Source organism: Strix uralensis, chromosome 2, assembly GCF_047716275.1.
Source record: "Strix uralensis isolate ZFMK-TIS-50842 chromosome 2, bStrUra1, whole genome shotgun sequence".
Taxonomy (NCBI): Eukaryota; Metazoa; Chordata; class Aves; order Strigiformes; family Strigidae; genus Strix; species Strix uralensis.
Genome location: NC_133973.1, coordinates 19,870,618 through 19,896,886, shown reverse-complemented (window position 1 = coordinate 19,896,886; position 26,269 = coordinate 19,870,618). Strand labels below are relative to the sequence as shown.

General features: G+C 52.5%; 1 protein-coding gene across 4 annotated transcripts in view; it reads right to left on the bottom strand.

Moving 5' to 3' along the window:
• Positions 1-10,961, bottom strand: part of BCL9 (BCL9 transcription coactivator) — a 60,269-nt gene extending 49,308 nt beyond the window's left edge. For 3 of the 4 annotated variants that reach the window (XM_074857529.1, XM_074857579.1, XM_074857570.1), the window contains exon 1: positions 10,754-10,961. The gene's annotated coding sequence lies outside the window, so the exon portion shown is untranslated. Of the gene's footprint in view, positions 1-9,934; positions 10,284-10,753 lie in introns of those variants that run through there. The other variant, XM_074857554.1, reaches the window with a different exon arrangement.
• Positions 10,962-26,269: the final 15,308 nt, after the last annotated feature.

The window sequence follows — 26,269 nt, the reverse complement described above, 5'->3', positions numbered from 1 at the left end:
AGCAGCAAGATGGCAGGAGAGCGGGGACACTGGCCCCGTCCCCTCCCATCCTGAATATCTGGGTTGGTACCGGCTGCATTTTCAAAAGGAAAGCAAAGGGGATGCTGCTTACTGCAGGCAGATGCCAGGTTCTTATCCTCAACCCTCCCAAGAGCCCTGGCTCAGGCTCTTGTTGCATAAGGCAGGGACACATCCCTAAGCCTAAGGTTTAGAAACAAGATGTATTTATTTGTTATTATTTTCAGTTATCTGAGTGCAGTAAAGGTCAGAACACTTATCTTCTAGAGTTGGTGCCTGCTCCCACTCATGTGATTCGAAACCAATTGAATGATTTTTTCCATACTTCTCAGGCAGAAAAAATCCAGTGGGAATGAAACCTGATACAGGGCATGTTCTAAAGAGGATCTGTGGGAAACGAGGATCCACCGCAATGGGAGGAAGGGGAGGCTTGTGGGCATTCCTGGGTACCTCCTCCCCAGTCCCCATTAGACACAAGAAACATGAATAAAGATGGATGGGGAGGCCACAGCTTTTTACTTAAGTTTTAAGCAAAGCTGATCTCGAGGACTGGAGTGGACAGTGCCACCTGCATGATACTCCCAGAGCGGCATTTTGGGTGACAAGACCCAAGGACATAGCTGCATGTCCTGTGCCCTGTACACAGGCTGCTCTATAATCTCCAAGATTAATTTATGCAAAACACAGGAAGACGTGCTTTTTCCTTTTGCAGTGAATGACTTCATTAACCTTTCAGGAGCTTGCTAATAGTGAAGTAGAAGCAATGGGAAGATCACTCTTCTCGGGGAAGGGGACTTCTGCCATGTTGCTAATAGCACGTACCTGGGAGAGGCCAAAGACAGCAGCAAACAATGGACCCTGACCTAGTAATACCCTGCCTTCCCCCTCTGCTCTCCCAGACACCCTCCAGTCTCTGCCCTGCTCTTACAATGGCCCTTCTCCCCTAGCTGCTGACAGCTCATGGCGTGGCCAGAGAGACAAGGAAGCCAGATGGGAAGGCAAACAAGGCAGAGGAACACGATTCTGGAAAGAGTCTGGTGAGAGACCTAGCCCAGAGGCAGAGCAGGAGGGAAAGAGCAGGTAAAACAGGTGAAGCAAGTATGGAGAAGGAGAGAAACTGTGGGAAAACTGGGAAAAGGTGTATGGCACCCTGCATGGACCGCGAGGGATACCATCTCAACATGCTAAGGAAGGGTCGGTCCGTTGCAGAGACAGAGGGGAGAAATCAGGAACTGTCTGATTACAAGAGTTGAGGCTCATGACTTATGAGCCTGGGACTGAGTCACGCCTGGCAGGGGCAGATGTGGTGCTACTCAGAAATGGAGTTGAACTCCACTGGAGGCCAGAAAGTCACTATGCCCTGTCCTGTAGGACACTGGATGAACTTCAACACGCAGCCATCTGCGTGACCTCTTTGTGCTTTGCTGTCAGGAAAACCTGATGAGCCCTGATTTGGCCGGCTCTCCCATCAGCCTACTGGCAGCCAACTCTCCCTGCCTGGGGCAGAGGACTTCTCCACGCCACATGTGCCCACTGTGGGAGGCAAAAGAGAGTCCATGAAGTGATAGCCAAAAAGCACCACCTTTCAAGTGTCACTGCTGGCCACGATCCCTGCAGCCAAAATGCTGTCTCTGCAGTGAGGTGGTTAAATAGGCTGCATCCACTCGGGCTGACTGGGAGGCAACTCTATCCCACATCAGATAGTGGGATGGCCTCTGCGTGGGATCAGGTGGCTCTCTCAGGCAGATGGGAGAGGGGTTCTCCTTAATGCAGTGACCCTGCTGCCCCTGTCCCACCCAAAGAGCAATTCTCGTCCCCTGCCAAACACAGGTCTCCCAGGAACAGAGCACAGCTGTCCTGACCTGCTGGGCACTGGCTTGCTGGCTCAATGCAACTCTCCAACAAGATGCAGAGGTCTCCCCAGATGTTTGGTGCTAGTCCTCTCCCCCTTCCATCACGGCTTTTCCTGGCAGAGCATGGGACCCTGAACTCAGGTGGAGTGACGCAGAGGAACAGTCACCCCCCTCTTGACAACCACAGATGTCTCCAAGCAGCCAAGCAGAACACAATCCACGTTTTCAGGGCAGTGTGTCTAGAGCCCGGGGGGAAGCTGGGGGAATGGGAGTAGGATAACGGGCCAGAACCAAAACAAGTCATGAGGTCGTGTCCAGGGAGGTAAGGTGTGATGCCAGGAGACAAAATTTGAGACAGACTTCATCAGGCTCCCAGGCAGAAATAAAGTACTCAGACATTGAAGTGACAACTGTGCCACAGCTCAGAACAAGACCCGAGGCAGTCCCATCCCAAGCCAGCGGCACACAAGCAGAGGGAGCCTCACCATGCTCTGTCAGAGGGCAAGCTCCAGCCCGCCTGGCCCGTGGCAGGCCACAGCAGGGGACTGTCCAGCTGATCCCACGCCCTGTCCTTCTCGCTCAGGCCCTGGCCAGCCAGCCCCGCCAGCACCTCCCATGCGGCCGGGCTGCAGAGACACGCAGCCAGGGACAACAAAAAGAGGTCCACATCGGAGAGACGTGTAAGGGAGGAATACGGGGGATAAACTAGAGAGAGGCGATAGGAAGAGTGTGCGGCGCATGAATAGTGGGGGAGGGTAGAAGATACAGGGTGAGAGAAGAAAATGACATGAACAGAAGGAAGGGAGCTGCAAATAGAAGGGGATGTGGAAACAGCAGAGAGAGACAGATTGCAAGAGCGGTGGAAGTAGAGGAGACCTAGAGGGACAGAATATAATAAGAACTCTTAAAATGAGAGGAAAAGGGAGGAAGGGAGAGGAGCGGAGAGGAGGGGAGATGGATTTATGGTCTCCTGAAGAAGGAAGACAAAAACCCCGCATCTTTTTCTCCTTAGCTTTCAAAGGTTTTGTGGAAGCAGAGTGAAGAGTTGTCATCCTCATTTTAAGAAGAGGGGAACCAAGGTACTGAGACTGAGAGAGGCAGTGAATGACCGAGATGGTAGAAGGGAGCTTAGCTGCCTACTTAGAGTCTTCTGTCAAAGCTACAGGTGAAGAACAGTCTTGACTTTCTTCTCCTGAGCACACCAGAGAGAGCCCACTACCCAAAGATGGTAGGAAGAGGGCCTGCTAGAAGAACAAGAGATAACCCAAAGTAACACAGGAAAAAGAGCAGCACCTGCTCTTTTTCACTAGCATGAAGGTCTCTGGAGATATGGATTTAGACATGCACAGAGCAACTAAACCAAGAATGCGCCAAAATAAGCACTGTCTGAGTACTTACAGGGAGAATTACTCACAGGGAGATGTTGCATTGCAGGTTCAGGTACCTGTCAACCCTACCAGCTTACAGCCAGCTGCAAGGAAGACCGAGGAGGGGTGCGCGGGAGGCTGTGCAACAGGGGGTCTGATCCTGCAACACTCACTAACACCTTTCTTTTGCAGCTTTTTTTTTTTTTAGGTGTCTACTATTTATCCAGTTTAATTTGTACCACCTTTATGTTTCAACTGCCACTATGGAAAACAGGCTGTTGTGCATACAAACAAACACCAAGACCCCAACACCACATACGCGCAAGCCAAATATAGTTTGTAAGAGCCCTGAATAAACCAAATACCTGGTGCCTGCCTGCACTCCCGTACACACATGGGCAAACAGAGCTTCCCAGTTACTCACTGCACACAGGAACCCAAAGGATCCGGTATTTTCCTAACCTCAGACAACACTACTTTATGGCTTGCTAGTGCAGTAATTGTCTAGGATTCCCTCATCAATGAGTGACGAAGGTCTCTCTGCTATAAACTGATGTTAATGGCAGGTTGTGTACCTTGTTTGTTTATTGCCGAGGAGGAATGTTTGTCGTGGCTGTCAAGTTTATAAAAATATTTCCATGACTTCAGACAGCTTGGCATTTTTACATGCAGCTGAGAGAGTGGGTGAATGTACAGATGAAAAATTGAAGAAACATTATTAAGGGAGGAAAGAGAATATCTCCTAGCACCACCAAGACAGCTTAGAAAGGCCAGGGAGGTCAGAGACATTTCTGAATAAAATGCATTTTTTTTCCCCCAGGGGTTTCTGAAGAGCTGGCAATAATTAAGCATTACAACACCTTTCTGGAGTAGATAAGTCAGCTGAGGCCGTCTGGGGTTAAAGGACTTGCTAGTGATCACACACAGCAAATCAGTGGCAGAGAGGAGAATTAAACCCAACAGGCTTAGCTTCCATTACCCAAGTCCTGCACACCTGGCTGACGTCCAGATCAAAGGATGGGAGCTGTGCTGACCATGGACCTGACTGTCAAGCACAGGTCCTCCAAGACAGTATAGCAATCGGGCAAAAAGCTGAGCGGCAGGCATCCACCCTAACTTAAAGATGGTAATTGTGAAAACAAGTGACAGAAGGCTGGGAAGCAGTGCCTAGTTACGAACTGTGGTGCCAAGTGGATTAAATATACATCAATAGATTCAATTACAAAGAGCAGCATGCAAAATGGAAGTGACTGCAGTCAAGGACCCAGGATGGCAAGAAATAACACCAAAATATAATCACGGTTTTCAGGAGGAAGAAATCCGTGCTTCCAGACCTCATGGAGAAGGCACAGCCTTCGGTCTCCAGGGAGACTGTCCCAGGCCACCCCAGGCAGTGAGCAGACAGTGACACCCAAGCCCCGAGGGCTAGTGAGAAGCCTGTGGGACTCAGGTTTAGTGGGCTGAGAGAGATCTATATCACCTAATGCCGAGCAGCCCTTTGTTATCGCTGTCACCAGAGAAGCCGGAGAGTGAAGTGGCGGAGAAAGTGAGCTATTCCCCCGGCCCCCCTGGCCGCCCCCGCCTCGCCAGGGCAGGGCTGAGACGCACCCACTGAGTGAAGAGGAGGAAACCTGTTCCACTCTTTGGGGGGGTCCGCACTGCCCTGGGCTGGAACATCCAAAGACCCTCACTAGTGCCGATATTCAGCCCTGCCTCCACCTGTGCCCGAATGCACATTCTGTTTTGGGGGGCCCTGAAAGTACCAGATTTGCCAGAAGGCGAGATCAGATCCTGACACCACTGGCCAACCCAGTGGTTCAATACTCCTTGTCTGTAGCGGAAACAGAAGCTCACCTCTTTGCTCTCCTTCTTCGCCCATGCATTTCCCCGGGATTTCAAAGAGTTATGAAATTATCATTGCAATCCCCCACCCAACTTCATCCTGTGCTTACCATGACACATGTACTACCCCAATCACTAGTAACGATTTAATTTCCTCCTTCTTCTTGGAGTAAAAATAGCAAGGATAATCATTCAGCACTCCATACACACAGCTGCCACCTGAAAAATGCAGGTGAATGCAGTTAAATGAAAAGGCAAGTACTATCTCAGACCATTTTTTGTACCTGGAGAACCAGACCAGCAGTATTTTGCATGCAAGATTACAGGTCTGTGTGTAGTTGCATTTTCACATTCCATTACTGCAATTGCACATGGCCAGTTACGTGCCTTAGCAGCAGCTTACAAAAGCAATTGCTGCTAAACATACAAAATCCAGCCCCCAGATGCACACGCACACGACTGAAAAACTGGTCCTTATTTTTCTGCTACAGAAAAAACATGTATTTGCTAGCTGCCTGCCCCCTGTGCAAACACCACACCAGCGTATTTCCTTGCACTTGTATTTGTATGTTGATCCACATATTCATTCGAGCCTTGCAATAACCTAAAATGTATACAGCATTTTGCAATTAGAAGCGTCCCAAAAATGCAAAAAAGGCCCCAGTTTTTGCATAAAAAATTCTTCTCCCAGCAAGCAACTGTAACCACCTCTCCAGCGAGAATGTACTGTCTGTTTAAGACTCCAGAGAAATACAGCGCTAACCCTTTAAGACAGTAAGAGATGAATACTTTTTTTCATTTAAACTATAGGGGAGTTTTACCTAGATAGACTGCAATTTCCTGAGCTCGAGCCTGGCAAAGTGCCCAGGGCTAAGACCACCCCCGCCCCCCCGCCCCCCCTTCTTTCGGCAAAAATTACCATGGCGTCTTTAATAATCAGAAGTAGGTTTTAGGGGGTTGTTTTTACAAAAGATGCCGAGACAAAACTCAGTTGTAAGCATGCCCGGGTACTGCAGAATTTCCTCCAAGAACTAAACTGATGTGCGACGTCCTAAGCGAACTATCCCCAAATACCCTACCAAGGGATGGTTCAGTACTGAGTCAGAGGGAAGCAGACTGAATCACAAATAGCTATTCCTGCAAACTGCTCTCCCCCCCTCAGCCCAAGTTTACAATCCGAGCAGTGACCAGGTTGCGGTTAGCTTGGGAAAGCTGATGAGATCACAGTCTGGGGAGATACAGCCTCAGACAGCCTCGAGTTTTTGTTAATCAGCTCCTTGTTTTGCGTGGAGGCACGGACAGCAGTTGTTACACCAGGTTTACCATATGTTTATAATATTGTTGTTATGGGAATACATGTACAGTCCATGTCACTGGCAAGTTGCGCTGTTTTCTGCTGGAAGGACAAAACAGAATTCACTGTCCAACCGAGCGCCGAGTGTGCGCATACTTCTAGCAAAATTTATCATAGCATGAGTCACGCTCGGTGCAAAACTGCACGCTTTGTTCGTGCGATGGTGTGCGAGCCCACCGTAGTGTCTGCACAGGAGCACGCAGCACTACACAGCCGTACGCAAGCAATTCGGTGTGCTGCTCCTTCCCCGGGAGGTGGGCAAGCATTACCCCCATTTTACAGATTTCAAAAGGAAAATCAGTCTGAGCTTTAACACAATTTCTCTAAGGCTGCCCGTCAAATCAGTGCCAGGATCTCAAGTTCTGTGAGACCTCTGTGTCCGAGACCTCTGTGTTCAAGACCTCCATGTCCGAGACCACCATTTCTCAAACGTGCCAAATGAAGGGGCAACATTAACTCAGTTAGGTGCGTAACTCCACATCACGCAGCAAGAATATCTGCTTCTCCATGTGTCCCAAAATGGTGTTTAGAGTTTAGACTTTGCTTATAGGACACAGGAATAATGTGTTTGTATGTGCAAGACTGTTATCAAAACCATGACGCCCGAGACGCCTGCACCCTTAGGTGTAGGGCAGGGAGCATCGGTGGTGCACGCATCTCCAGCAGGTAGGAGCAATGTCGGTGGCTCTAGTGGCTCTGCCACGCAGGGGCAACACCAAATAACTGCTGAGGAGAAATTCTCTTGTCTGATAACCCCCAATGCCACAAAATCCAGGCTGACGGAGTGAAATACATTTTATTTACTGCCAGCCCCACCGACTCCTGAGCCACCGCTGAAGATCTCAGAGGCAAGAGCAGCTGACTGGAGCAATGCACAACCAGTTCAAAGGAAAACCGATTTACCCGTTTAGTCTCCTTCTAGACATCAGCAAACAGCATAAGAAATGGCCAACTCCCCTCCCCGCCTCTCCCCCGCCCCCGGCCCTGACACGTTGCCATTTTCTGTCCCCGTCTCCATGCAGCTAGTCACATCCCATGCCGTAGTTGAGGAGCGGCGTGCAGGGTTTAATTGTGCACGCGCTCTCCGGGGAAGGGCGGCATGGGATGCAACCGACTGTCCACAAAGGAGCGGAGGCAGGAGGCCAAGGCTGGTTATTGGCCTCAAGTCATACTTGCTGATCGGCGCATCGAGGATTTTAAAGCGCATAGCTGATCAGATCAGCAGCTTGTCCTAGAAGGAGAAAAGTGACATAAAATATGCACAAGCCTTCCTTCTGTCCTGACAGCAGGTTGAGTTTTCAGATGATGTGGAAACAGCAGCCTGCTCTCCTCCCCCCAACATGGTCTCCTCTCCCGCCTTTGCTGCAGCGCTGCCGTCTTGTTCCCGACTCCTGAGACTCCGCTCCCTCCCCAGCCTTCACGCCGAGACTCAGGCTCTGGCCAGGGGGCTCCACGCCACTGTTTTTATGCCCGCTCAGCCCTTGGCCTTTCTTCTCAGCATGCCAAGCCGGGGCTCATTAGTGTTCCCTGTTGTTAAGCTTTTGTGGCTCAAGCCCAGCCAGCGCCAAGCTGGAACAGAAAGGACATCAAATCCCCATCCAAGGGGGTGCAAAACTTCCCCGTGCTGCCAGCCCAGCTGGAATTCAAACAGGTGATCCCAGAAAGGAAAGGTGGAGCATGCACGCGTGTGATCTGCGTGTGCGGGAGCAGTGTGCGAGCTCTGTCTGCAACAAGCAGGCGCTGCTTCAGCTTCCTTCCAAAGAGAGCAACTTTGAGTATGTTTGACCCAAGATCAGTCCTCTGCATGTGTATGTGCATAACATTTTTATGGCGTCGCTTGTGCATGCAATGTCTGTGGTATGTGCCTGCTCCATCACGGGAATGCTGCTATGAACGGAAAAGCTAAAATATGGCACATACTGGTTTCAAGTCTTAGCCGCCTCACATCGTCATTCGTGCTATTGCAAAGTTGGCTGTCAAATACTACCGCTACCAGGCTGATAGAATAAGCTATTATGTAAACTGAGGAAAACACAAGAATTGGGCCGTGTCTATGCAGGAACCACGCTTACAAGATGTGCATGTTGCCCCTCAGGAGGAAGAATGTGCTACACAAGCAGGTGTGTTTGCACGAACTTGCTGTTTCTGTGCCTGTGGAGGAGCTGGGTGCACAGGAGCGTTCATGATAAAGCTTTATTTCATCCCCACACATATTTCCACAAGGGACGGATATTTTGTTCGTGCTGTTGCCAGATTCCAACATAATTAACAGAAATCTCCAAAGACATTTTAACAGAAGGTCCCCCTACCAGAGAAGCCACCTATGGAAAAGGCAAACCACATGCTCCCTCCCCATCCCCACAGCTGCAATCCTTGACCAAGTCACTATCACCCCTTGAGCTGGCTACAAAGATCTCTTCCCCCTACCAACTGCCCTGAACCCTGCCGAGTCAGAAAACTCAACCTCTGTTTCCTTCTGTGCCAAAAAGTCCTGATACATCACATTCAGCTTAGGTACACTCCATCCCTGCTCGTGTCCTGATTCAGTTTAAAATTCCCCCTCTTTTTAAAGCCCTCCAAGGAGACGATCCAGGTCTTTCTTCCTCGGACATCCTTCCTCCCCGCTCCCCCATCTGTCTACGTTCTCTCTCCACAGGTTTTCCACCCAGCATCAGAACCGTAGGTGCCGGAGCCACCGCCTCCTCCCCAGGTCCAGCTGCTTGGAACAGGCATTTTTTTCTCCCTACCTCACTGCCTGACAAGTCTCCTTTCAAACATGATCTGATACTTCTCCCCCTCCTGTGATGATAAACCTCAGTCTTTCTCCCTGCTGCTCACATACCTCCATCACTGGACTCTCTGACTCTAAAGCGTGCGGGATAAAGGTATCATGGAAAACGTTACAGCAAATCATGGGGGTTTGCTTTGATTCTTTTTCTGCTTATTTATTTATTTTTTTGAAGGGAGGTAACAAGTCAGAGGGAAGCTGGCTGAGATTTCTGCCGTACATTTTTTTCGCAGCAGCAAGATCCTCCATCTTCCTTGCTGGATTGAATAGGGTCTCAGGACAATTTAGACTCCCTCCCCCATCTCCCATTCCTGCTCATATTCTTCTACACACGATGCTCTCCTCCCAGCCCTGACTGGGAAAGCACATATCCTCACTCTCTCCCCCTCTTTCGGCTCCAGCCTCTCATAGGTTGTGTCAGGACATTAGGATGACGAACGTTTGTGCAGCTCAGATTCTCTTGTAGGTTATTTTTTAACAAAAAAACTAGAATCAATGAAACTTGAATGATGGCAGATGACAAACTTAAAAGACCTCGTGAGGATGCACCTCGCGTACTGGGAGGCTTTCTGCGCCTCATGCCAAAAGGAAAACATAACCCTCTCAATTTTAACCAAACCCAGCGCCGATGCTGTAATGAGGCCGGGCGTGAGGATCAGGGTTTCTCTCTCCTCTGCCGGTTTTTTTTTGGTTTTTTTGGTTTTTTTCTCACCTCACCGACAGTAGGTTAACAGCCACAAAACCTCCAGCAAGCAAGCAAGCAGGCTTCACGCTGCCGCTCTCGCGCCGAGCTGGATATTTACTTGCTGATAAACGGCAACGGTAAATACATCTGATTTCATCTCCCAACATCCAGGAAGGGAAACACATCTCCCATCCGCGCGGCAGACTTCCCGGGTCTGCCCGGCTCCGGAGGCAGAGGGATGGAGGAGTGACAAAAGACCCCCGGCGTTCCACCCTCCCCGGGGCCGCCCCCGCGGGGCTTCACCCCAGCGCAGGGCAGCGGGCGGGGGGCGCCCCCCCTGGCCCCCGCCGCCCCCCCAAAAGCCGCCGGGACAGGAGCCAACAGGTGGAGGCGCTTTTTGTCCCTCCCGCGCTCGGCCCCGGCTCTCCCCCCCCCCCGCGCTGGTCCCGGGATCCCCCCCCCCGCCACCGCCGTCCCTCCCTGCGCGCCACCGCCGCCGGGGGGAAACTGAGGCACGGCGCGGCGGGGACGGCCGCCGGCCGACCGCTGCAAAACTTTCCGCCCCCCCGCCGGGCCGGCGGGGCCGGGGGGGAGCCGGGCAGCGTGCCGGGGCTGACTGCGGCACACGCAGCCGCCCGCCCGCTCGCACACATACCGGCGCGCACACGCCGCCCCCCCGCCGCCGGCAGCCGGGCCGCGCCAGGGGAGCCGGCGGCGGGGAGGCGGCCCCGGGGGCGGCGGCGCCAGCCATCGGCCCCCCGCCGGCAGCGCGGCGCGCGGGCTGCCCGGCGGCGGGGCCGGGCCGGGCCGGGCCGGGCCGGGGCGGGCGGCGGGGCCGGCGCTTACCTGCCTCAGGCGGCGAAGGCGCGGAGCGGCATGTCGGGGGGCGGCGGCGGGGAGCGGGACCCTGCCGGCGGCGCGGCCTGCGCTGGCCGGGCGCTAGGGCAGCATCAAGGCAACTTAGGGGGAACCCTTGCGGGGCCTATTGTCTGCGCGGGGCGGCGGGGCGGCGGGGCGGCCTCCCCCCGCGGGCGCCGCGGCGCTTGGTACGGCCCAGGCATTCATGCCAAGCGGCTTTCACACATGGAGGCTTGTCTCCAGCGGCTGCTGACAAGCCACAAACAAGACGTCCCCCTCCCTCCTCCTCCCTCCTCTCTCCTCCTCCTCCTCCTCCTCCTCCTCCGGCCTCCTCCATGCGAACTCCCAACTCCGGTGACAGGCGGGCGGGCCGGGCCTGGCCGCCGCTCCCCGCGCCCGCACCCACCCTCCCCCGCCGGGGCGCGGGGGCAGGGGGAGGCCGCCCGTCGCCTCCCCGGGAAAATGGCCGGCGCCGAGCCGCCAGCGTGTAGCGGGGGGGGGTGGGGGGGTGTCCCAGCCTCCCCCCGCCGGTCCGGCGGGCTCCAGCCGGAACGGCAGCGAGAAACCCGCGAAGGAAACGGCACGGGCCCACGGCCTCCCTCCGCCGGCTGCGGCTGCCAGCGCCCCGGCTGCTCCAGGGGCGGCAGCAGCAGCGGAGGAGCCGGCGGAGGACTTGGCCCGTTCCCCCAAGGGCGCGCAAAGAACAGCGCAGGCCGAATGGTGGGGACCCAGCGCCGGGGCCTCGGGGCCAGCTGCATCCCGCAGCCGCCAGCCCACTTGCCGGCAACAGGGTGGCAGGAGGCAGGGGAGAAGGGCGAGGAGAGGAGCGCCAAAACCAAGCCCTCGTGGGCTCCCGAAGATGTCTGCGGCCCCCGACGCGGGGAGCGAGGGAGCGTGGTTCTGCAGTGGGAAGGTCTGGCTGCCTCCCGGCACCCACAAAGGGTCTCGCCCAGCAGCGGGGCCATGTTGGGTCCGGGCTCGCTGACATTTGGGCAAAATGTTTTCAGTGGCTTCAGCTAAGAGGTTTTTATGCTCTCCGTCCAGCAAAAGCTAAACCAAAACATAGCCGGCGTGAATCATTAAACTCGGCACTGCCTGGCGTGTGGGTTCAGCAGGGTTCAGTCGGCCCAGAAAGCAAACCACGTGACTGGCTGTCATACGTTTCATAACGAAACCACAAAACTCAATCTCAAAAAACACATCCCTGTCCAGGGACAACAAAAGTTTTTTCCTGTGACTCTCAGTGGAAAAGGTCTACAGAGCCCAGAAGAGTGTTGCACCTGGTTTCATTTAATAAAAATAATTATAATTATCATAATAATCATCACTTCAATAGCTTTTTTTGCCCAACGATCTCGGAGACATTTTACTAACCCTGGCAAGTATTTTTATCTAAATTTAACAGTGGTAAAACAGATGCAGGCAGATTAAATGACCTACCCAAGGTCATCTTCTGAACCTGTAGCAGAAGGGAGAATGCACATTTTTGAACTCAAGTGCTCAATAGAAAAGCCACTTCCCAAAGCCAGAGCTCCTACAATCCCTCCGAAACTCAAAAGTTTTATACAAGTCAGGGTTTCGCTGCAAGAAATTTTAACCAGGTCTAATTTGTAGCTTGGATACTAGGACAGATGCAAATGAGGTTCTTCCCAGGAAAGAGAAATAGAGGTCAAGCAGGGAAGGAAGACTGCAACCAAGAGTGACTGGGGAGAAAGGAGAAGGGGAAGAGTAAAGCCAGGAGAGAAGGCTGAAAAATGAGAGATGCTCTTACAAATTTCCCATCTGGAAGGGCACCGAGAGATCTGGGTGAAAGGACTAAAGGCAACATGGAGAGTATGAAAAGGTGGAGGAACGCACAGTCTAGAATTTGACAGGCAGGAAAACCAAATCAAATCTTTTGCGGTCAGGCACTTGGGAGGTAGAGCGTGCTCTCACCAAAGCCTTGGGCAAAGGTGTCAGTCAACCCGCCTGAGCAGGCTGCCCAAGAGCTCTCCTCAAGAGGACTCTCACCTTGATGAGTGCTGGGAACTGGCACTGCAAATCCTCAGAAGAGGATGACTGCTGCACTCAACCTGTCGAAAGCAAAGCCAGATTGTATGCAGAGTGGTCATCATGTCTAGCTTCAACTCCTGCAGTCTCCACAATGGGATGTAGGGCAGCAGCTGTGCCTACTGGTACACAGGATCTACAGCAAGGCTCTGACATCTCCCGAGCCTAACATCCAGCTCAAGATTTCTGAGTCTCTTAAGGGAGAACAAAAGCCTCTCTATATTGTCACTGATCATTTCAAGTACCCACATTCTGCTAATGGGGAAAAATAATCCAGGGCTAAACTTACCTTCTCTGGGGACGGCTGCACCCAATAGATAGCCTTTCTCCACTGCTCCAAGTCTCACTCTGTCAGGCCATTTTTGAAGCTTGATGAAGATGACTTGGTCTTCTTCTCCAGTCCCTGGACTTCCTAATGCCTAATCAGCTCTGGGTGAGGCCATATCTTCTTGCAACTGATGAGAGCTGCTGCTCTTGGCAAGATGGATTTTCCCTCTTCCTTCATTTCCATAACGTTTCTCTTCTGTTTACTTTCCCATTGCTCTCCTCATGGCCCCAATTCAGGACAGCATGTAAGCACATGTTTAATCTCATTGATCTCATGGCACTCCATGTATGAAGGAAAACATGGGTCCCTTTGCCCAGCGCCTGTTTATGAATTTTATTTTAAAGAGACATGAGGTAAAAGTCAGAAGCGCTCACTTGAGAGTGGACTGGAGTGTGGGCTTCCCCCTCCTCTCTGCTGAAACCCCAGGCTGGCGATTCCTGCAGATGCTTCCTCTCCGGTGTGTGTGTATGCCCAGGGAAGCCACAGCTCTTTTAAGAAAATCATAATGCCTTTGGCAGAAGAGGTGAGCATGCCCTCTCTCTCCAAAACAGCCAACAGCTCCAGAGCTGGAGCACATCCATGGGAGATGCAGACAGGAAAGCCCTGGGGCAGAGGAGGCAGTGAAGGCTGGGTCTTCCATATCCTCCATGAGTGTTTTAACCCCTTTGGACACTGCACCTTAAAAAGAAGCATCATCCTCTCTGGGGGCTTGCACAGAGCCCAAGGTGGAGATATGTTCCTTTAGGCAAAGAGGCATTTCCTGTCCCGCTCCTCCTGCTTCTGCTGCTGTCTGTTGTGCTTAGCCTTGTCAAGTGGGAGGCTTGCCCAGATAGGTGCAGAGCAGAGCTGCTGAAGCCGTGTGGCCTCACTGTCAAATCTGGTGGGCCTGAGGGGTCTGGGCATCCCCAGCATCAGGCATGAGCTGAACAAGGGTTTGCAGGATAATCATTTGCACTCAGGTGTCTAAAATTCACCCATGTCCTGCTTTAGGAGACCAAGAGCTTCCTTTTATTTGGCTCATCGTCTGTCAAGTAGGAATTACAGTGCCCCTTTCTTGCACTTCAATTAATTTAGATTACATGGTGGGAAATTTTGGGGGGAAGCGAGTAAATAACACCTTTTCACTATGTGCATGTACAATGTCTTGTACAATAGGACCCCAATCCCAGTTACATTGTTTAGGTGGCTGCTGTAAAACAAGTAGCATGCAATAGGATAGTCTAGCCTCCATACATATGGATATACCTAAGTTTCCTTGTCTACTGCACTGAAGCATTCAGCTGTTCCCTCCTCTACAAATTTCCCGAGCAGGAATACATACACCTGCACCGTATAGATGTTTTGCACATGCAGGGTAGACCAGACACTTTTAGAGTGCGCTGGGCATACTGTACATATGCAGATCATCTGCAGAGCATATGCACAGCAGGTCTGACAATTTTTGGATTCGTTAGACATAGTGCGTTCATGCTATACAGTTCACCTCCCCAGTGTGCAGTTGACCTGTCCTGAATTTCTGGATGTTCAGCAGTCCGGCTATCTAAAATTCCATGCTACCTGGTGGGCATGTGGAAATTCTGGATGAACGTATGCAGTATTGAGATTTCATCCCAACAAAATTCCCAGGTGGAGAAAGACGAGATGTCCAGAGAAATACACACACGTGAAAGCTCACGACGCTGAAAAAGAAGAGGTGGTTCATCTGCACCTGTGCAGCAACCGTCCATATCTCCTGATCTATGCTGCTCTGCCTTGCCTAGTACTTATTCCTCTCAGTCGAGTGCCCAGGTTGTTCTGAAATCTGGGACTTTTGTGTCTACTCTGCTACTCTGAACTTGCATGGCTCTCTGTGGTTATCTGTACACATGCATCCCGTCTCATAACGTGTAGGCTGGTTGTGATTGCTGCCAGTCCCTCTGTCCCTTGGAGTAGATGTTCTGAAATGCTGTGCTTGGTCACATTTTGCAGCACTTTGGAGAGTCTTTTGCTCAGCCCCATTAGTTTTTCCCATTGTCAGTACAGCCCATCTAATTCCGTTGCTGTAGATGCTTCATTCCCGGTCCTCAGACAAAATATTCTTAAGAAAATCTTGGGAATCCCATTATTGCAAATATTCAAGCCATCTGTTACTTTTCTTGAAGTCCCTGATCTTGGATTCATGGGCTTATGCAAGAATCTCAGCCTTCACTAAAAAAGGAAAAGTAACTTTTCTAGCTCATGAAAGGGTCTGACACTGGAATAGCAGAAAAGGACCCTGAAGTGATCGTGCATGTATTTTCAAACCAGATTTCTGAGCTCATGCCCTGATTTGCGGGTCCTGCCTCTCAGTGTTGCTTTCTGGGGGTGACAGGGCGCTGTTTGTCTGGTTTCAGACCTTTCTACTGGAGGCAGAGGATGCGCCGTGGAGTGTGGTGAGAGGAGGAGAAGGACGGCTCTGGAGCGGTGCAGTAGAGAGGTATCCTGAAGTCTTCTCAGCCCGAGGGGCCACTGTTCCTCTTGCAGTTGCATTGTTTTATGGTGGTGTCACGCAATGAGATGGTGCCGGTTGTGGTTGTAACCAGCAGGCGGAGCTGAGCTGAATAAACAAGAGCGAGCTATTCATAGCCATGAAGAGGGCAGAGCACTCCTCTCCTAGCAACACAACCAGAAGAAGAGCAGAAGAGCTCTGCCCAAGTGGTGAAGAAATGTGTGCGCAAAATGTTGATGTCCCTCCCTTCCCGAGCAGTTCCCTCTCCATTGCTGTGCGATGCCTGGAGACCTCTCACCTGCCCCGCTCCCTCACTCCAAAACCCCTGCTTGAACTCAGCGATGCGCTCATGCAGGTGGTGGCATGGTCTGCCTTCTGGGGTTTGATCAATGAAACGTCCTCTTCTGGTTTAGAAAGACAAACGGGTGAGAGGTGAAAGGCCGGGTGCAAACCTGCGCCGTGGGCTAGGGCAGCCGGGAGCTCCTCGCAAGGGTAGGAGGAGCAGGGACACACGCTGCCCTGCTGCCTGTCCCAGGGTGGCTGCTGGACCATCCTTGGTGCAGAGTACCCACAACCAGCTGGAGGACTGCTGCGTCATGTCGTTCCTCTGCTCACTTCTCCTTATCGGAAGACCAGTTACATCAACACCTGCACGTAGGGCCTGATTTTTTTTTTGGAGGGGGGGGAGGAAATCCTAGGGCACAGCTCTGGAAGCCTTTGGTGCAGGTATGTGATAAAGCCCACGGCAGGGGAGTAATACCAGGTAAATGTGCAGGGATGTTTTGCAAAGGAAGCTAGCACACCCAGCCGTTTGAAAAATTAGGCATGTAGTAGCAAGGTACTGACAAGTGTTCCACACACCTGTAACACCGCCAGTAAATCAAGCGAAAGCATTTGTCAGCTCATCATTAGGAGAGTAATGAGGTAAGTACAACAGAATTTAGGGCAAGCAAAGAGGCCAGCATCCATCTGCAGGAGATATCGCCAGAGACAAGAGTCAAACTTTAAAAGAAAACATGTAGACTCTAAGCAGAGGGAACCCAGTCCCTAATGAAGAGCGTCCCTTGCTCTGACCTCTGCACGGTGCAGACATACAGTCACACCTCTGGGAAGGACGAAGGCTGCCTTTGTCCTCCTGCTGCCATGTGATGATAGACGCAGACTCCTCAGCCCTCAGGACCACACGCTTCTGATTTCACCAGTCCACGTGCCTAACAAATGCCCCCAAATGAGCATACGGGTATTTTGATCTCTGGCACACCACGATGAGCAGATTGTTGACAGCCATCATAGTTTTCCTGCAAGTTTTCAATGTGTGAATTTAATAAATCATTGGGAACAAAAAAGGAGGGGGGGGGGGTAATCATAGGCACAATTACAACATCTATCTGAAAGCTGCATACTAAGCTTCCAGATCTCTCGCAAAACATGCCACCACTTGAACTCCAGGAGTAATTATCTTTTATGGAGTTTGGCGAGGAGAGAGGGCTTCAACTCATAGTTTGCCATTTGGTTACAAACTATTTGCTAAACAGCAGGAGAATGATCAAACCCAGGAATCCTGGGTTCTGCTCCTAGCTATAGGACCTAGAGGTTAAAATAGCAGAGGGGCCAGCCAAGTCACATAGATGTAGCCCATGCAGATGAAAGGCAGAGTAGCTGAAGGGGTAAGACAACTGTATTCTAGCCTCAATGACTGCCATACTGTGCAGCCTTTTTCTTTATTTTTGCATTGCGGGAGGGTTAGGCATCCACAGGGTCACAGACCAAAGCCTTGGCCAGCAAAGAAGGTTGGGAAGTGCTCTGGAATGTAAGTGGAACAGCAGTAGGGGAAAGCCACTGATGTAAGGTGTGCTTCCTCAGAGCAGCCTCCCCGAGTCTGCAGGAAATTCAGCCTGGGACTCTCACTTAGTGTACCTGATTCAGCTGAAAAAGTAAAAGCCCAGTACAGCTAAGAGTACATGATAGAAACAATGATAAGACAAGAGAGAGCAAAGAAAAAGGAACAATTGATTTCATGCCTTCTTCATTTGTATTTAAATAAATAAAGATGCCAATAGAAGGCTCTAGGCACCTTACCACACAATTAACACAACCAAAGAGAAACCAAACTGCGCACCACTCCCAAGCATCATGAAATGATTATCCACAATGTGCTCTGCCACCTCCCACAGGAAAAAAAAGATTTGCTCCAGCCCTCCCAGCCTCTCTCTCCAAGGGGTGCCATTTACAGCACGCTTGCCCTGGGGACTTCTGCTGGGAAAGAGGGACAGCACGCCCCCGAGAACTGCTGCTGCCTTGCCAGGGAACCCCCTGCACCCTCCGCCTGCCCACAGACTGAGGAGACAGGCGATGCTCCTAGTGACTAGCACATTGGAAGGAGATACAACGTGCTGCTCTTCTTTCTCTGGCCATGCTTAGCAGGAAAAATGTTGGCTCGCCCAAGACCCTCTTGACACTGAAGAATATTGTTGGCCCCAGTATAACAAGCTGGAAAACTTCTGTGTCCTAATGAAAAAAAGAAAAAGAAAAAAAAAAAGTTATTTCAGCAGCAGTTATTTCACTAGCAGGACTGTTACAAGCTCCAAGCTCGTAATGCTGTTAGTGTTTCCCCCACCACCATGCAGTTTGAATTGTTTCTGTTTCCCATTAGCATCTCTTGCCCAACGCTGCAGCTGCACATACACCCCTCTCCCCGCCGGTGGGGCCGAGGCTGGAGCTGACAGTTCTCCTGCTCCTCAGCTCCGTGGGGACAGCCAGCCGCCTTCCCCCCGCCTGCACCCAGCACTTGCAGCGGGCAACCAGCACGGACACCACTGCCCGCGCTGAGCTCCGCAAGGCAGGGGCGTGCTGGGGGTTCGGGCAAGGCTGTGCACATTTCAGTTGCGGTGCCCGGGTGCTTGCAGCATGCCAGCCGCTCGTCCTGCACAGCAGCAGTTACATGACGGGCAGAGGTCCATGCTTGGGTTCAGGTGGATGAACCTAGGGTACAGCTGGTAACCAGAGACCAGTTTCCATCAATCGTGCTCAAGTGCTAAGCCAATTGCCCTCAGAGCTAGGGAAGAGTGCTCCAAAGTCACCTGCGAGTGAATGGTTTGTGTTGTAGGAGGGTCCCTCGTGTTCCCTCTCGCTAGCCCCAATGATCCCCAGCCCAACCTTCCACCCAGGAAGCCCCTGAGATGGTACCGTGCTGCAGGGCGAACTTAGGGGCACGCACCAGGCCAGGACAACAAATCAAGGACTGGGATGAGGCAGAGGAATGGCATGTACCTGTGTGTGTGATGGTCCAAAGAGACCTAGCAAAGCTGGGGCATACAGCTAGGACCCAGAGTAAGAGGGCACAGAAGCTGGGTGCCACAAGTGGGGACAGTAGGAGAATTTAAACTTCGAACTGCTAACTGGTGTTTTATTGATGATTTTTGCCTACCCCATTATCAGGCAAATTAACAACCACAGTTGCTGGAAAAAAACTGCTGCAGTAATGGTTCTCTGCTGTCGTTACCCTGAGCCATCTGCTCCAGATTCAGCATGATCTGGTATCTAGACCATCTAGGTGACTGCAGAGGTGCCGGGGGCAAGCCCAAACTGGCATAACACACAGTGTTGAGCACTGCCAGGTCAAAAGAAAGAGCCTACCTGCGTGGGCATAGTAAGGACCAGTGCAGTAGCTGGTTCTCCAGACCTCTGGCAGATCTGGTGTGAAAAGGAGCGCAGCCTCTAAGTCATGTGCCAGCTGGGTACAGGAGACTGATCACCTTCAGCCTTGGTATCCTGGCAGAACTTGAAAGCACAAGTGGTCTTGAACCATAGATAGTGGGTTTTCTATGTTAATCCTTACATCTTCCCAGCTCTGGCTCTGCCCTCATAGTTGACCTCCAACCATCTGCTCTGATAAACACGTCACCTGTTCATCCTGCAGGATGAAATTATGAAGAGGAGCCTTTCAACACTCCAGTTATTTCCATTTGACTTTGGGTTCTCTACATGTTCACAGTCACCAACCATAGCAATAACTGGAGTGATCCTATGAAGCAAGGCAGGGTTGCCAAACCAGGGGCACGTCCAAAAATACTTGGGAATCACAGTAGGATACATCTCTACAGTGAAGGGGATGACACCTGGTGACAAGGCAATCCTTATGAAAGCTACACCTCACGCATCTCATGGGTCAGCCAATGCCCTGAAGAGCCAACCTGCATGGTCCTGTGGTGTCTGACACCTTGATGACACTGACGCCTATGCAGTACAGAGAGTTAGCTCTGCTGCTGCTAACTCTGTACCAGAGCACACAGGGATAGCAGAGCTTGTGGGACACGAGTCAGCTTGGGTCCAGTACGAGTCCTGCTTCCTCAGTTCAGCAGTGTGCCTTCTGTAACAAGCCTTACCCTTATCACTTTGTGCACAGCTTCAAAACAGTACCGTGGCTCCGTGGGATCGAGACCAGAGCTTTGAAGTCTACAGGGCTTCATGGTGATGCACAGGCATAGTGTCTTGGGTCTTCACTGGCACGGACATCCGTGCACCACCTTTTTCATCATGGTGTCAAGATGTTTGCAATATCCAGGGCAACAAAAGGAGGAATGAGTGGCATCAGGAGATCTGTTTCAGATGGGGGAATCCAGAGGGCTCATCCCAAAGTGATCTCAGGTACGCTTTGTCACCTGCCCCAGTGCCAGATATGCCTCAGCATGCACACTCACACACTCCCAGCCTGGCAGTCATCGTCGTGCATCCCCTCAGTGAGCACTGCCCAGCTCTGAGCCTTCTCCTTGAGTTTTCATCAACCGCCAGAAAAGCTCCCGCTCTATTGTCCCTGGTGGCCAGAGCTCACATTCAGCAAGCACAGCCCGGCAATCCTGCAGGAAGACACGCTTAAGTCGAGGAGCTGAATATATCTCCTCCCTCATCCAGCAATTATTTTGCTTCCTCTCCTCATTCTAAGTCCCCAGCCTGAGCGCCTCTGCCTCCTCACATGCTGGATGCAGTCCCAGCAGTGCTCAGCCCTGCATGTCAGCTGGGAGCGCATGCAGCTGCACATCAGGCATGATCCCTGATCCCAAGCAGCACCAGCTGTCACCGCCTCGACCTGCTGGGACTCGGTGGAACGGGGTTTTTCTAGTTGGCACGTTCTGGCCGCCCCGAGCCTCAGAAACCCATCCGACCTGTGCGTTACTCAGCAAGCCCCAGTCCTAACTGCTGTCCCAGCAAGGAAAAGCCACAGTTACTGTGCTGCCTGCTCAGAGGCAGGCAGTGGGCAGAAGGACGGGGTGACCCTCCCGTGGCTCAGTGAAGCTCCTGGCAGTCTCCCAGCTCACCCCATTCACGTGTTGCCAGCGATCACCAGACAGGTGCCCAGCAGAGCTCCCTGGCAAGCTGTAGTGGCACACATGGAGGGGAGAGTGAGCTAGGGCAGGTAGCGTGGACATAATGAACCTCTGTGGGAGGATGCATGGAGGGAAACATCTCCTATCAAACGTCTAGCCTTGAAGTAGTATAGGCAACCTTGTCTGGCTCCCAGTGTACTCTAAACACTGGCGGGTTGATGTCAAGACTATGCTGCTTAGGGTGGAAAAGCCTGGTCCACTTCCAATGCATTTCTGCAGGAATGTCTTTACTGGCTCCAAGGAGGACTGGGTTTGGGCCTGAGGGAAGGCAAAGAAATGGGATACGGTGCCACCATGGAGGAATCAACCTGCCTTTGTCAAAGCCATTCTTCTGGAGGCAGAGATAGCAAAGGGAGAAAATCCAGAAAGGAACAAACTGACATCTGGATCTATCTGGCTCCACAATTCTTTTCTCTCCAGTATTTATTGTTTCTACAACAGCAGCGATTAGTGCCCTGACCAGTGTCAAGGCCTCCCTGTACAAGCACTGAATAGGCATAATGAGAAACAGCTCCTGACCTGAGCAGCTCGACTGAAGAAGAGAGCAAGGGCACGGGGAAGGGGGACAGTGATGGGAAATGACTTACTTAGGGTGGCAGGGGCCAGGGGAAGAGCTGGGATCACAGACACAGGTCTCTCCACCTCCCTTCTCTCCCTCTCCCCCAGCCCAGCACCCTCGGCAATGAAACCACACTGACACTCCTCCACAGCTCCGCATGGCTGCAGAGTTAATTAGTGGGGTCTGTGAATTAGTTAATTTCCAGGAGCAGTTCTTTCATTACAAACACCACACAGCAGGCATTTTACATCTACAGCTACAAGAGCAGCCTCTAAGCTCACTACCCTTTGTCAAGAGTAAAAATAGAAAACAGTCACAGTAGATGGGAAGAGAGTCAGGAACAAGGTGAGGGCAGGGAAAGATGGAAGCACTACAAGTTCTGCAGAAGGACAGAGGCTTCGAAAATATCCAATTATCTCTGAGCCTGAGTGTGCTTCACGCTTGTTTTGGCACAGCAAGATGGTAAAGAGGGTGGTTCAGGGCTACACGAAACCATCTCTAACAGTTATTTGGATTCAAGCACCTTACTAAATAATTAGGGAGCCTGTCCTTGCCCAGAACTCACATCTTTCCACATTGATTTAAGCTGAACAAGGTCCTTGCATTTGCATCCCACTGGGGTCCAGAGGACTGGCAGCAAGGAGGCTCCAGCAGGGCTTGGGGCCCGGAGGCAAGGAGCAGGCAAGGCAGAGGAAGGCAGCTGCAGGCAGGGGCAATGGAGAGGGGCAACAACTGCAGCTCTGGAGAGCCCCTATGGAGGGGCGATGGGGAATACTGAGGCAAATACATCCTTGGGGAAGGAGTGCTCTGGAGGATGAGAGGCTGCAGGAGGGATGCTCAGAGAAGAGGGCAGCTCCACCTGTAAGCACAGCTGTGCTGGGCCTCAGGGCAGCCCAGTAGCCCGCCTCCAACTGCTGCAAGCAGGAGATGCTGGAGGACAAGCAAGTACAGGGTTGGGCGAGCAGCCTTTGCACTGCCTGTCCTCTCAGCCTGAGCCACGGCTGCTTGCCTGCAACAGGGATGGCAGTGGGTGCACAGCCTGCTCACGCTGGGCACCGAGTGAACACGAGTGGGGACAAAGTGCTGCGAAAGGGAGTGTTGCTGCACAGTTGTGGCGTACAACAGGCATGGAGCGACTGCGAGTTCGGTGGGGGAGCGTTTCCATGGCGGGAAGCTGGGGAGGGATGCCTAAGGCACGGGCAAGTGTTGGGCAGCGGGAAAGAGGGAGATGGAGAAGATATTTTAATGGAAGGGAGAGATTAGGAATGGAGAAAGAGGAGATCGATAGGTCTCTAGAAGATAACGCAGTAGGGAAGGAAGAGGCTTTGGTGACAGGTGGTGGTGGAAGAACAAAGCAGAATAAAAGAGAGGCGGTGTGAGAAAGAGAGCGTGAATGGAGTCAGGCTGAAATGAGAGACTGAAATAATGGCGGGGAAAGCACCCCTCAGACATCCTTCAGAAAGGAAGTGACAAAGAGAATAAAAGGGAAAAAAAAACATAAAACGCAAGGGAAAGAAGTGGATATCGTTTTATCATTGAGTGTAAGGTAACGGTGGTGTGCAGTAAACCAGTGATTGAAAACCACAGGCAGAACAGCGAAATTCCCCAACACATGCTTGCGCACCACAGACACAAATAACCAGGGGATGCAAGGACTGTGTGTTAAATTGGGGTGATCCCCAGAAGAATGGCCCACCACCTTTTCTACTGTGTTTTTGTCCTGGACCTAGAGCTCAGACACCGATCCGCCCCAGGCAAGAAACCCTGTGTCAGTGCTCCCCTGACTCTGCAGCCTGCTTGGGGGGATGCTTCTGCCCTGAATCTGAGGATGCCAGCCTCGGAAGCACAGGTATCCTGCCTGCGGGGAGCCAGGGCGCTGAAAATATTGGACTGCTTTGAACAGCAAGGAGCTTTGTCTTCTCACCTTGGGTGCTCTGCCTTTCGCCTACACTGAAGGCTTAAAACAGCCGCAGGGAGATGACGTGAACACCACTCAGGGTCTGCCTGGGCTCCCCAGGATAAGCGGGAGGCTGGCCTCAACACATACAGAAAGGAATCTGAATACCACATGTCTATGGTCCCTGCTCCAATGCTCCAGAGAGGGTATTAAAATCAATTTTCTCCTGTAACGTCCTCTTTAATATTGCTAGCTGTTTGGGCTGGAAGACGTGACTCGGGAAGAGTCTGTGGACATCTCACTAAGCAGAGAGAAAAGCAGTGAACATCACAGAACAGAAATCACACCCCTTGTCATACAGACACCACCCAGGAAGACCAGCCTGCTGCTGCTCTGGAGGAGAGCTTGGGCAGAGGAGGGTTTGTATGCTCCGCCACATGCAGTGGGTTTCTTCACTGAGGGGATCAAACACATCATTTACAGCTGTGATTATCAAAGCCAATCTTTTGGTTTCATTGGTCAAACTGTGGAAATCTCCCAAGTGCTTGTACTGCTAAAATAAGACCTTGTTCACTGGAGATTATGCAGAGCCATCTCTTTCCAGGCATATTTTGTTAGCAAGGGATTAACTAGGAATGTTGACATTTAAGTTGTTGTCACTATGTATTTGCGGCTGAGTGTACATTAATTACAGGGCAGTACGGCTCCCAGTCTCGATGCTCCTTTTTACCAGGAGGAGGGACACAGGGCCATGCATCCCCCGTGCATGAGAGGGGTCAGATCTACAGGGCACTCTGGCAGGGATTTCAAGGGGGCAGATCAGGGGACAAGAGGAGGGAGTCCTGTGCTACAGAGGCAGGCTCAGCTAACACCGTATTAAGGTGAATAGGGCAGTGTACACTGATCACAGCTATTGTCATTTCAGGCACCCTGCAGATGAAGGCAGGCATCATCTTTTCATATTTAAGGAACTGGGCAATTACTAGAGGTTGTTTGATTGCAGAACTGTATCTATCTCTGAAAGGAAAGGGAAAGGGGAAAAAAAAAAAAAAAAAGAGAAAGGATGATGCCACTTCAGTGACTTGGTATGTTCTCTTGGTGCTCAGAAGGCAGGTAACATTCAGGGCGGTGCTCTCCCTTCCTCCTGAAAGGTCCTCCCGTCGGTATCCATCCAGCCCAGGCATCTCAGATGACTCTGAACTAAACCAGCTCAAAATATCAGCACAACCATCCATCAAATCTCATTCACACTGGATTTCAAATCTCATTATGATCCAAAAAGGCACAGGCAGAAATTCACAGTTTTGTTATTGTCCTAGTATTTCCAGCATGAATGCATTCCAAATACCGCAAGAGAAATGGTGCCTCGGCACACGGACATATGGCAGCAACAGAAAAAGCTGCTCCGGTGCAATTGTTCAGCTCCATTTCATGGCGAGAGCTGCACAGAGGGAGGGCTGCGTGGTGGGGAGAGAAACAGAGCAACACGCCAGGCTACACAGAGCTGACAGAGGGAGCGGGAGGAAATGGAGGGGCAGGCGGAGAGGACAGCGAGAGATGAATGCAACCCAAGGGGAGAGGCAGCGACACCGACACACACCTCCCCCCAGATCGAAATAAAAAAGGGAGGGGAAAAAAAAAGGAAAGAAGGGAGGGCGGAAGGGGGGCAGGGGGAGGCCCGGTGCCGCCCGCGGGCTGTGCGGGCTGCCCAGGCCCAGGCCCCAGCCCGGCACAGGCCCCAGCCCGGGACAGACCCAGCCCAGCACAGGCCCCGGCCCGGCCCAGTCCCCGGCCCGGCACAGGCCGCCCGCCGGGCCCCGCCGCGCGCTGGAGGCGGGACCGCGCCCGCCCCCTGCCGGACTCGCCGCGGCGGGACGCGGCGCCCCCTGCGGGGCTGCGGGGCGCACCCCCCCGCGCCATCCCGGGCAGGCCCCCCGGGCCCGCCCCGGCGCCAGCACCCACCCGCCCCGGCAGCGGGAGAGCGGCGGTGAGGGGCCCCGCCGGTGAGCGCACTCTCGCCCCATAGCTGGGCCGGCCCAGCCGCCTCTCCGGGCTTCTCCAGGCCGAGGGCTGGCAGCTCTCCTGCTGCAGCGCCCGCCACGGGAGGACCGCCCGCTGCCTTTTCGGGACAGGGTGGCTGCAAACTGCTGCCCAGATCCGGGAAGGAGCCCTGGTTACCCGGTGAGGGGAACTGGATGGGTGGATAAGACCCTGCTCAAGGGCAGTGAAATGGAAAAACAGCTTTTCTGGAGAGACTCGCAGAGAGCTAACGTAGCAGCCCTGCCGGGGAGTGAGGAAGGGGCTGCCTGAGGAAGGCGGACACAAGCTTGCAGCCCACATCGGTGGCAGGCCTCAGCCTGCCCCGTACCTTTGCTCTCAGCACATGTAACACAAGGGTGGTCCATGGGATCATCCCATGGGATAAGGGCCACTAAGCCCCAGCAAGGGACTTGGGGACTGTGATGAGAAAGACCACCAGAGCTGAACAGGTCTTACTCCTACTTCAGGGGAGAGGGGCGTGTTCACTTACAGGGATAACATGAGGTAGCCAAGGTGTCTTGAATCATTAACCAAGTACTACAAGCTTTGTGTATCTTACTTTTTTTTCCCCTCCATGTATAAAGGACTCCCTCACTCTTCCTCCTCCTCCTCCTCAGTCGCCCCCAGCCAGGTGCTGGGAGTCCTTGTGCGGAGCGCGGGGCACAGCAGCAGCAGCAGCAGCAGCAGCAGCAGCAGGAGGGTGGTTAACTGCCCCCCGAGGCCCTCCCGCCTGGGTGCAAAGTGAAGAAGGCAACTGCCTGTTTACTGTGGGAGGGTGCA